The sequence below is a fragment of the Macrobrachium nipponense genome, chromosome 29, assembly GCF_015104395.2.
Source record: "Macrobrachium nipponense isolate FS-2020 chromosome 29, ASM1510439v2, whole genome shotgun sequence".
Classification (NCBI taxonomy): Eukaryota; Metazoa; Arthropoda; class Malacostraca; order Decapoda; family Palaemonidae; genus Macrobrachium; species Macrobrachium nipponense.
The window spans coordinates 47,941,250-47,954,061 of NC_061092.1; the positions used below are offsets into that span (position 1 = coordinate 47,941,250).

A 12,812-nucleotide genomic window follows, 5' to 3' on the forward strand; every position below is an offset into this window, starting at 1 on the left:
GAGACAGACTTAGCCGCGAAGTTGCAATAAAGCGACCTTTTCTTAAGAACCCCTGCTGAAAAATGAGAGGCTAACTCCTCTGAGCCATCCCTGACGGCCTTGTCCATGCATGACAATACACTGGACAGCTCCCCCAAGCTGATCGAGTCTGGCTTACGAGATTGGTTGTCTAAGGCTCCAAGACACCAGTCTAAGAAGTTGAATACCTCTAAGGACCTAAACAGTCCCTTCAAAAGATGGTCCAGTTCGGAAGTCGTCCAAGATACTTTAGCTGAGGCTAAAAGGGCCCTCCTTGAGGCATCAACCACGCTGGCGAAATCACCTTGAGCAGACGTAGGAACCTTCAATCCTAATTCCTCGCCTGTCTCATACCACATCCCTGCCTTACCGCTAAGTCTAGACGGAGGCAGGGCGAAAGTAGTCCTTCCTTTTGCTTTCCTAGACTCCATCCAGGAGGCGTTAACCTTCCGGAAAGCTCTTCTAGTAGATAACGACGTCTTCATCTTCACGAAACCTGGAGACTTGCTTGTCTTCGACGACGAAAACTGAGAAGGAGGAGAAGGAGGAGCAGCAGGCTGGAAAGTATCGCCAAACGAATCACGAAGTAGTCGTGCCAAAACTTGATAATCTGACGAAGCAGACGTAGCAGGTTGTTCTTCATCAACATCCTCCGAAGAACCGCTAAGTTCTCCTTCTTCCCTACCCGAGTGCAAGTCCGAAGGAAGAGGCAGAAGTCCTTTAGCTCCAAGTCTCCTATCCGAACGATGAAGAGAAGACGAGGGTAACGGATCCTTAACAGTCACAGGATCAGGAATCACCTTTAGAGGCGAACGAGCCAAAGTCTCGGGAACACATCCGAGTGACAGCGAACTTCCACATTCGCGTCCACAGAGCTCTTACAAGAACGTCTACGAGCGTCCATCTGAGCGTCCAACGTAGCGTTCTCATCGAGCGTCCAAATCAGCATCCGACCGAGCGTCCAGCGAAGCGTCCAACGGAGCGTCCATCAAAGAGACTCTTCTAACGTCCCGCGAAGCGCCTACGAACGTCCCGCGAAGAAACTTGATCAACTGCCCGACTAGCGTATCGTTGAGCGTCAACACTGTCATGTCGAAGAGGGGCCGAACGCAAAGAAGTCCGTCCGACAGCTACAAAATCGTCGTCAGCAGAAGCGTCGAAGTCGGAACGCCGGCCAGCGTCCTCATACGGGAAGAGAGAGGCATGCAGAGAACTCTCTCTAACCTGGCGTCTAACGTCACCTATAGACAAACACCCTGGGAGCAAAACGAAGTCTAGAGGGCGAAAAATCAGAAGACGGGGACGAAAGAGGAGCCGTTGGAGAAAGACTGCTTAGTTCTCTTGATAGGGCAGTCTATCGTCTTTCCTTCGACGAGGTACCGTCTCCTTCTGCTTCAGTAAAGCGTCCAGTTGCCGTTGCATCGCAATGATGATCTCCGTCTGAGATGTCTCCTTACGCGGGAGACGAGCTGCGCTTGTGAGAAGGAGAGGGGCGAGGGACGCCTTTCTCGCCTTCCCTTATCCCAGGAACAGCTTGGCTCAAGAGCGACTGGGGCGCTCGCTGGCGTCATCGTCGGATGACGTCCTAGACTTCTTCTGGGGCGGAAAAGCTACGCTTTCCGGAGAAGAATGCCACTCAGACAAAGCATGACGTGAAGCGTCAAGCTCTTGAAGAGTCCTCTTCAAAGGTCGCGAATCCGAACGAGATTCCCACCCCTTGCGCGGGGAGGCGCGTCGGAAGACGAAAAACAATCCTTCAGGATACGTGCTCGAGCACGCTCCTTAGCAGCCTGGGAAGCGTCCACAGGAATTGCTGAAGGGACGCCAGATCGGTGGGGGTTCCCCGTAACCCTCCTTCGGCCTTCGACATGCCCTCTCCCTGAGTCCTGGGAGTCCGGCAGAGGTCCCAGCCTAGAGGCGCTATAGGGCCGATCTGACGCCCCCTCCACTTCACTAGGGGCACTATCACTGCACTTATTTTGCCTGTTTTCAAGGGCAAGCACTTTAGATTCAAGCGTCTTCAATGAATCCAGAATAAGCGAAAGGGCATTACCCTCCGCAGACACCACTTGAGGGCCCGAAGGCAACACTACGGGGTTAGGAGACACAAAATCTAAAGGAGGGTTAGAAGGGGATACATTAATACCCTGTCTGCTACCCGACTTACTCCTGGAGGAAGACCTCCTAATCCTATCACGTTCTAACTTATTTACGTAGGATTCATACGTCTTCCATTGTAAATCATCCAAGCTTTCACACTCATTACAGCGCAAATCATATTTACACTCTTGCCCCCTACACCCTTTACACAATGTGTGAGGATCAACCAAGGCTTTAGGAAGCCTAACCTTGCATTCCACTTTCGAACACACCCTGGCGCTAGCCGAACTACATCCAGACATATTTAAGGAAAAAATCTAAGCCAAATTCAAAAAAACAGTCCAAATCACGTATGCCAAGCTATCGATCCAATCAAAAAACCAAAAAGTCAAGAGGATACTCAAGCAATGAAAAGTTTTCCAAAATCCTGAGGCGGAGGTGTGTAAAATGACAATTTGTCCAAAATTGCATTTTTCCTAACTATACAAACCTGAGGTCCTTTTACAATAGGAAGGTACTAGCGGCAGCTGGATAGGTCGTAAGCTTTCGAACAAGGGGTTCGGTAGTTAACTGCTTGTCCGACAGGCGCGCGCGCGCGACTGGGAGGTAAACAAATCACTTTTGCTTTTGGCCCAAGCAAAAACTGCAGAGTGAGGGGTGGCATGAGGTGGGGCTATGTGTAAAAGGACCTCAGGTTTGTATAGTTAGGAAAAATGTTATTGTTATGATACAATAAAGTTTGTTCATACTTACCTGGCAGATATATATATAGCTGTATTCTCCGACGTCCGACAGAATTTCAAAACTCCCGGCACACGCAGTGGGCGGCCAGGTGGTTAGTACCCATTCCCGCCGCTGGGAGGCGGATATCAGGAATCATTCCCATTTTCTATTTCGAATTTTTCATACCACTGTCCCCTGAGGGGAGGTGGGTGGGTACTTTAATTATATATATCTGCCAGGTAAGTATGAACAAACTTTATTGTATCATAACAATAACATTTTGTTCATGAAACTTACCTGTCAGATATATATATAGCTGAATCCCACCATTGGAGGTGGGAAGGGACAGAATAGAAGGATTTAGGAAACACCTCAAGTGCAGATGATTGACATCTTGATTCCTTACCTGTTAGCATAGCTGACTTCTTGATTACTGTCACCGAAGTCTGCTTTTGCTTTACTAGAGTTGCCAACAAGGTAGTGACCTGTGTAGTTGGTGCGCTCTAGATGATCTGTCAACGGGGGCGTGACCACAATGTGACTAGACCATATTGACCATACTGTGAGGGCAACGAAGCTAAAACCACCACCTGACCTAACCTATCGAAGTTAGTCCCATAACTTCTAGGCTAACGAAAGGGAAAGCGCCTCAAGCGACCAACCCTTCAAAGTTAAAAGCACACCTATCCCTTTTTCTATAGGATAGGATTCGTGCTGCTTCCTGCCTCCAATAATATTTCTATTTCGGACGGATATGTATGGTCCTAGCGACTCGCAGATCTCATATGTCGTCTTCACATCCCGTCGGGAGTGTGAGCGAACACAGAGTTGCTTCGCTCAAACGTGGCAACTCAGGATATTACTGAGTGTCATGCTCTGTTGAAATGCTTCCGAGGCCGCGCCCTCACCTCGTGAGCATTTACTTTAAAAGGTTTCAAATCTTTGTTCAAACATGACGAATGAGCCTCTTAGAAAGACTCCTTAAAAATAACGCCAGGGCGTTCTTCGACATGGGCAAGTCTGGTCTTTTTACGGAACACCGCAGATTGTCCGAATGACCTGACTTTCTTTAGTTTTATCAAGATAAAACTTGAGAGCCCCGACAGGGCACAGGACTCTCTGTGGCTCTTGCCCAATAATTTGTGCCATCCCCTTGATCTCCAGGCCTCTGGGCCAAGGGTTAGACGGGTTTTCGTTCTTAGCAAGAACGGAAGGCTTAGAGGACACCGAATTATGTCCTCTAAAGCCAAAAACCTCTGATGATGGCTAAAACCTCACTAACCCTCATTTCCGTAGCTAGAGTGGTTAGAAAATTAGCCTTTCTGGTCACGTGTATTAAGTTTACAGAAAGGAGAGGTTCGAAATGCTTTGACATCAAGAACTTCAGACTACGTCTAAGTTCCATCAAGATTTCCGCAGACCTCAAAGATCGTGAAGGGCTTTGTTGTTTGACAGATCCGAATCTCTGAGCCTAGAGGCCGTCAACAACATATTTCCGTATTCTACAATCGTTGGGACTGTTAGCTTATCCCATACTTCAGACGGAATGGGAATAGGCGGTAAAGTCATTCACAGAGGTCAGAGGTAGAGGAACAGTCATTCTTCCTGCCCTATGTCCAGAAACGGCCCACTCCGATTGGGTACACTGCAAAATATGCCAGCACTGCTTTGCTTTGGCAATGAGACTTGCAATTAATCTTGAAGATCCTCTCGCTTCTTGACAGTCTGAACGCATTCAGACTCAGATCGGAGAGATTTTAGGTACCTCTCGAAGTGAGGCTGTTAGAGTAGACCGATTCTCTCGGGAAGGGTCCTTGGAAAGTGCTCTCTGAAGGACGTGACCTCTTTGTGAATCCAGCCTCTCGAAGGCCAACATGGGGCGATCAGCGTCTTTTCTCACTCCTCTGACGCCAGCGATTATCTATTACATTTCCTAAGCTTTTGAATAGGGGAAAAGGGATAACCAACTATCCCCATTCCATACTATAGGATGGCGTCTATTGCTACGCCTCTCGGATCGAGAATAAGGGCGCAACGTAGAGGAAGCTTCTTCGTCTTCAATATTGCAAAATCTACGAAAGGACGTCCCCAAAGTCTCCACAACTCTCGACATACTTCTTTTAAGCGAGGATTACTCAAAAGTCAAACGTCAGTAGTTGCTGCCGTCGATCGAGAAGATCCGCACGGACGTGCAATCGTGTAACGAACCTCTTAAGGATCGTTACGTTCCGTGCCTATGCCGATAACCATCTCTCTTTTCTTGGGATATGAGAGAGCTGCGGAATTATTCTGAGATGATTTGGACCACTCGACCAAAACCTCACTCTTCGAGGAACTGGAGAGCCAACCAAATTGCTTCCAATTCTTTTAGATTATGTGCCAGGACCTCTGTCCGGATGCCTGGCTCCCTCGTCATTATCACCATGAGGTGATCCTTAACCCATTGAGAGACGTTTAGAATTATCTCTAGATCTTTGATGTTATTTCAGTTCTCCTGTAGGAAAAACTGTAGAGGTCTGAATTGCAGTCTATTCAGGGAAACAAGCTTCTCCAGCGAGGAAATGGTTCCCAGCAGACTCATCCATTCCCTCACTAAGCATGCTTCCTTCCCTAATAAGGCTGCGCTTTGCATAAGCAGGAGAGCATTATTATAGTGCTATGCTGCGGTAGACTCGTACAGAATTCTGTTACAGTGCGGTAAGCAGCGCCGAACATGTCTAAGAGATATCTCTGTTGAAAATTTCTTAGCAAAGGAAGTCGTTTATTCATGATTACCAGAAATCCCCTCAACCCGAGGCGAAAGTCATGATTGTAGGGCAGAGATACGGTTCGTAAATCAATCCCGCGGGAGAGAGAGACGTAACCGACTGAGCAGTACAACGAGCTACCTAACACTGAGTTGGTTGACAGTGTGAGACACTGTGACAGTTACAGGCAGCAGCTTATGTTCACCTTCTCGCAGTCTTATGCCGAGTTGCCAGCTATTCTATTCATCTAAGGAATAGATTTTCCATTATTTGAACAGAAACTCTCAAGTTGGCATATCTAAGCGAAACAGAATTCGCTAATACAGAAGCTGATTTTGTGTTGTCGTAACATTACGCTTAATTAACCAAATGTTAAATCGGAAACTCCTGGAAAGTTGCCGGGAGTACCGATTAAATATACTGCGTCATCCACAATGACAGCAACCTCTCGTTTCGCACTATTCTGCCTGAGTTACCAGCTACTCTCTTCTACGAAGGAATAGGTTTCGTTACTATTATCGATCAGAAGAAAATTCTCAAGCAGGCATATTTAAGCGAAACATCAATTCGCTACATGCAGAAGCTGAGTTGGTGTTGTTGTAAACAATACCTTCAAGCATTGTCCTTACACCGGAAACTCCTGGAAGTTTGCAGGAAGTACCGATTAAATACACTTAAAATAACAGTCCTTTCGGTTGCCATCTGTAGAGGTAACCACGATATGCGTATATGACTTGAACTTTACATTAGTAATATGACGCGAAGTTAAAATACCTAAGTATTGCAGTCACTTGAACATATAATTCTCTACTACATTCTTTCCTCGACGAAGGAAGAGAGAGAGAATGGAAATCGACTGTCTTCATTCTCTTTGCCAAAAAAAAGGAATAATATTATTCAAATGGAAATCCTCAAGTGAGAACCGAAGATCGAAAAGGAAAGTTCAAGCTTCTTATGATATTTGACATAAGACTTTCATGGACGTAGTCTATAAGTCTTTTTCCTGGATGAGCCTCTGACTAATGAATGAGAGCTCTTTCGAAATTTTGTTACTTATCCGCTTATGCGATAAAATGTTATTAAGAACTTTGTCAATGAGAACTAACCCAATTGCATGACGGAAAGTAATCCAGGAATTCGAGCATATAGCCTTCCCGATTCCCGCAGAAATCGAGGAAGGGGTAGGATTCCTGATTAGAGACTGGGCTTACGACAGGAAGGACCTTAATGTTCCCCTCCCCTTCGGCAGCGCAATCCCGAAAGCAGACGAGGCGTTTTATGACACCGAAATCTGCTTACAGTTTTCCTGGAATTCATCAAGTGATGGATTCTCTTGAACGCTCCCTTCGTAAAAGAGAAGTAGACATCTTGACGAGACCAAACTCCTTCCTCTACTTCGACGACGCCCTCTTGAAGAGCGTTCTTGCAGGAATCCTGCCGAACGTTCTTGATGCGTAGGACGCCTATCGTTCTGAAGAACGTCCTGGCAAGTGCTCTACCGAGCGTCATGACGTGTAGGATGCCGAGCGTCTTCAAAAAGCGTCCTCGCTAGCGTCCTGGCGAGCGTCCTCGCTAGCGTACCTGGCGAGCCTACCAGATGTGTAAGACATCGAGCGTCTTCCAAAAGCTTATCAATGTTTATGACGTCGAGCGTCTTCTGAAAGGCCACCCGAAAAGCGTCCTGGAGAGCCGCACACTGCTCCCTGAAGATGTGAGAGCCCTATAGGAAGACGTAAGGCTATCGTCTCCAGACGGCCTTAAAGACTTTCGTTACCTTCTAACAAAGACGGTGGCCGCCTGTGCAACATTTTGCGTCTTAGTAATGCAAATGAACATATCCAGACACGCGCTCAAAAAAGGAACGCCGAGCGTTCCGAAAGGCATCGTCGCGAGGTGCTTGCCGAACGTCCTGATTGCATTCTTTGAGCGTCTTGAAGAGCGTCCGGAATAGAAGAGCGACGAACATCAAGGGAAGCGTCATAGTGAATGACGTGCGTCAACACGAGTAACTTGAGAGGCTTCCTGGCGAGGGGAGAGCCGCTCATGAAACGCGAGCGTCCTAAGCATAAGTACGGTGATCGTCATCAGGACGAGTCTTCAGGACATCGTTCGCCACTCTTGACAAAAACGACGGCCGGCTGTGCGACATCTTGCGTCTTTGTCACGCTCATCGACACTGCAGAAGGGCATTTAAAAGGACGCCTGTGTGTTCTTGGGTATGAGGAATTCTTTGCCCTTCTCCTGTCGAAACTAGGATAGTCTGTCCAGTGTCATCTCTGTCCGCTGACAGAGCGTCCCTTAGGGACGAGTAAGATGCGTCTTGGCGAGCTGTTTGACTATGCAAATCAGCTTGCGACGGACGTCAATCTTATGAGCTTGAACAATATCCGTTTCGTAGTAAGCGAACGTCACATAACGTATACATAACGCCATGAGGGGAGGAGGAAACCTTAGCCGATGACAAATAAGACCTCCTTGGAGCGTCCACCAAATTGGCGAAATCTCCTTGAGAAGAAGACGGTGCTTTCAATCCTGCTTCTTCTCCTGTTTCGTACCAGATCCCAGCTCTCCCTTTCAGTCTAGATGGAGGAAGTGCAAACGAAGTCTTCCTCTCGATAGAGCGTTGAATGTCTCGAAAGGCGGCCTCCTTGAGGGTCCTGCCTTAAGGACATTTTTAATCTCTTTGACCAAGACGACAGCGCATGTGCGACATTTTGCGTCTTTGTCACGCTTATCGATATTAAGTCAAGCCGAAGGGACGCCAGATCGATGTGGGTTCCCCGTAACCCTCCTTCGGCTTTCGACATGCCCTCTCCGCCCTAGTCTGGGAGTCCGACAGAGGTCCAGGCTAGAGGCGTTATGGGGCGGATCTGACGTTCCCTTCCTGAAGAGAGAGAGGACGTGAAGCGTCCTCTTCTCTAAAGCTTCTTAGAGGCGCGAGTCCTTCCGAGAGCTCCAACCTTGCGGGGGAGGACGCCTCGGAGGACGAGAAGCAATCTTTCATGATTCGTGCACGTGCACGATCTTTGGCAGCCTTATCCTGCCGAAGGGACGCCAGATCGGTGGGGGGTTCCCGTAACCCTCCTTCGGTTTTCAACTTGCCCCCTCCCTGGTCCTGGGAGTCCGACAGAGGTTTAGACCTAGAGGCGTTATAGACCGCCATCTGACGCCCCCTCCACAACACTAGGGGCAAAATCAACATCACTACACTCACAACACTGATTGGAGAGCGAGCACTTTTTCAAGCTTACTTGATGTAATCCACAATAATAGAAAGGGCATTACTTCTCACAGAACTTCCTCTAGGCCCGTAAGCCATACCACAGGGTTAGGCAAAATAAAGTCTACTGGAGGTTAGTAGGTTCATTATCCTAACTTCTGTTACTGTGGAGGAAGACCTCCTGATTCTATCACGCTCTAATTTGCGTACATACGAATCATACGTCTCTTTCGGAATCAGTCAACATTACACTAATTACATTGATCTCTCAACAAAGAAAACATGTAAACGTCATGTATACTAAACGAGTGTCTACCGAAGGTTTCGGTAGCCTCCCCCTTACCCGTTGCAGACAACAAATCTGAAACTAGGCTACCTAGATTCAGACATCATATGCAATGAAAAAAATTTTAATTAATTTATGATAGCGTATGCCTAGCCACAAATCCAAGTCAATCATTCAAAAAATAAGTAGGATACTTAAGCGGCTAATGAAGTTTCAAAATCCTAGGCGGAGGTAGTGGAAACAGGTGTTTTCACTACCGCGACAGAGAAAAAAATCTGAATAGAAAATGGGAATGATTCCTGATATCCGCCTCCCAGCGGCGGGAATGGGTACTAACCACCTGGCCGCCCACTGCGTGTGCCGGGAGTTTTGAAATTCTGTCGGACGTCGGAGAATACAGCTATATATATATCTGACAGGTAAGTTTCATGAACAAAATGCAATTTTGGACAAATTGTCATTTGTTCCGACACGGCATACAAACCTTCGGTCCTTTTACAATAGGAAGACTCACTTCTTGGTGGGTGGAATCTGAGTCTTTTGTGAACAGACTGGTGTTCGCCCAACCTTGGAAGCCTCCCTGGTCGTAAGAGCGAGGGAGGGATCCAAGCCTCTGTCCGATTGATCGGGGTGTGCACCGCAGGATCAATGGTCAGACCTCTGGACCGAGTACTAAGAGAGAGGCAAGCGTATCTCTTCGTACCAGCAATGTAAGAACTTGTTCCTGTACAGGAGCAAGATAAAGTCATGGTTTTGACTCTTGTAGGCATCCACTTCTTCCCCCCCTTGTAGAAGGAAGTGGTGGATATTCTGCTCCTATCCCTAGTGAAAGGGATAGGATGGGGCTCTGTCATATAGCTCACCGGCATCTCGTCCTTATCCAGCAGGGTAATGACCGTATCCCTCTACCACAGGTAGAGGGGTAGAAAAAAGATAGAAAGAGAAGCCAGTCACTTTCTCATTCACTATCTATTCATACAGTCACACCAGGACTCGATGCTGTTCAGCCTGCTAGGGTCTGGGTTAGCTAGACGACGTGTTGAGCAGCCACCACGGGTCCTAAGGAAACCGATCCAAGGACCTATGGGCAATATCCAAGAGGTATAAGGAAGGTGCCGGTAGTCTGGTTGTACCAGACCCCTGCCTTCCATACCTGCGCCACGGAGAAGTTCTTACGAAACGCCAACGAGGGGCCAATACTTCTGACTTCGTGAGCTCTCGGACGGGACGTACGGATGTCGTCACTACCATCAGCCTCATACGCCCTCCTGAAGACTCACGCAGCCAGGACGAAAGAGTGCTTGATACTTCTTTCTTGGTGACCCCGTTGCTAAAGAAGAGGCGTCGACACTCAGGCCCGAGGTGTCGAGTTCTCTTCAGATAGCGCCGTAGCGTCCTCCCAGGACAAAGCAGCATCTCATCCACATCATTATCTGCATGAAGTTCCGTATCTCTTCGCCGATGCCAGGTCCAGCAAGAAGAGGGTCTTGTGAGTTTCCCTGGGTTGGCAAGACCTTTGGAGGCTGCTCTTAAGCAAGGAGATCTCGAACGAGTTCGAGATGTCCAATCCCAGTCAGTTTCAGGACGAGCGTCAAGGCGGCTCTGTATCCTTTGACTGTGGGAACTTAGAGGAGCTTTCCTCGCGAAGAAAAACGAGGAAAACCAGTACCTGCTGAAGAGTTGCTCTGAGAGGAGATAGGCCCCGTCTACGACCCACCAACCCCAGAAGACGGCCCGACTTCCCCTGGTACACAGCTGCAGAGGACTGACGGGACGTTTCCAGCCATCTCTGTTGCTGCGCTACGAAAAAAGCTTCTCAGTCGCAAGAGATTGGTGGGGATAACAGCCAGCCGTGAAGAAGTAGGGACTGGACTGCTCGGTGGTACCAAGCTCGACGTGTGCTGGGCGAGAAAGGTTGTGCCAATGGGGAATTTCTCTCGGTTCTCTTGCGAGGAAGAGCCAGCAGGTCCGATACCAAATGGCCTGTGGCCATTTGGGAGCCATCAGGATCATCCTGAGATTCGGGATGACCAGTGCTCGACTGATCACCTTGCGAATCAGGCTGAACGGGGGAAAGGCATAGGCGAAGAGGTCGTCCCACGGGTGTTGAAGAGCGTCCTCTGCAGCTGCCCATGGATCCGGCACGGCCGAGAAGAACACCTGGAGCTTCCTGTTGTGTTCCGGATGGCGAACAGATCCTCGACTGGTCGCCGCCACAGGTCGAAGAGCCTTTCCGCCACGTCCTGGTGTAGAGACCATTCGGTTCCCTATCACCTGATCCCGACGGCTGAGCGTGTCTGCTACTACATTCCTTCCCTGGAATGTAGCGTGCCGACAGCTCTATTGAGTGCGCCTCGGCCACTCGTGCACCTGCCGAGTCAACTGATACAACGGGAGACACACTAGGCCCCCCCCTGTTTGTTGACGTAAGCCACCACCGTGGTGTTGACGTACATCAACAACCCACTGAGTGTCCCATCAAGCGGTCCTGGAACTCTTGGAGAGCGAGGAACGCTGCCTTGAGTTTCAGTACATTGATGTGAAGGTGCTTGTCGTTCTCGTACCACACTCCTGAAGTCCGCAACTCTTCCAGGTGTGCGCCCCATCCCTCGTCGATGCGTCTGAGAGCAGCTGCATGTCCCGGGGGGAGAGTGCGCAGAGGCACTCCTCTTAAGGGGTTCCTGTCGTCCAGTCACCCGGCTAGGTCCTGCCTCACCTCCTGTGTCCGTGACAATGGAAAGCTTGGGGGATCCGTCGCCTGTGACCAACTCTCCTTCAGTCTCCCTGAAGAGACCGCAGGTGAAGACGCCCGTTAGGGACTGGCTTCCCGAGTGACGACAGGTGTCCGATCACGACTTGCCATTTGCTGAGCTACCTGTTCCTGCCGAGACAGGAACTGGTTGGCTGCCTCCCTGAACTGCTGATCCACGAGTCTGCGGGGAAGATCGCCCTGCTACCGTGTCGATCCGCATACCCAGGTACTTCATCCTCTGCTTGTGCTCGAGATCGGACTTTTCGAAGTTCAGAACGATCCCCAGATCGCGACAGAACTCGAGCAGTCGATCCCTGTCCTGTAGCAACTGCGAGCGGTAGCTCGCCAGGACTAACCCAATCGTCGAGAATACCCATCAGACGTATCCCGTGCGAATGGGCCCAAGCAGACACCAGAGTGAACACTCGCGTGAACACCTGTGGGGGCGGTTGAGAGACCGAAGCAACGTGGGGCCTGAGCTGGTACACCTGTCCCGTCGATGGATGAAGCGGAGGTACTTTCTGGAGGACTGATGAATGGGTATTTGTTAAATACGCATCCTTCAAGTCCACTGAAAGCATGTACTATCGTTCTCCCCTGATAGAAGTCGAGCACTGCGCGTGCCGTCTCCATCGTGAACCGGGTCTGGCGAACCAACCGGTTCAGGGGAGAGAGATCTATCACCGGGCGCCAGCCTCTCGTAGACTTTTCCACCAGGAAGAGTCGGCTGTAAAAGCCCGGTGACTGATCCGTGCGATTTCTACAGCTCTCTTGCTCAGCATGGTCTTGATCTCCTGTCTCAATGCTACGTCCTTCGATGCCCTGGAACGTACGCCTGCTGTTGGACCGGGTTGGAGGTGAGGGAGGGGTGACGAGATTCGAAGGTTATAGATCTCCCTCCCGAAGGACATCTACAATCCAGGTCTCGGCGCCGTGGCGCTGTCCAAGTTGCCCAATGGCTGGCCA

The 12,812-nt window shown here is 49.4% G+C and overlaps 1 protein-coding gene across 3 annotated transcripts in view; it reads right to left on the reverse strand.

Annotated features, from left to right (window-relative positions):
* Nucleotides 1-12,812, reverse strand: part of LOC135206267 (FUN14 domain-containing protein 1-like) — a 116,653-nt gene that overhangs the window by 75,498 nt on the left and 28,343 nt on the right. The window lies entirely within an intron of this gene.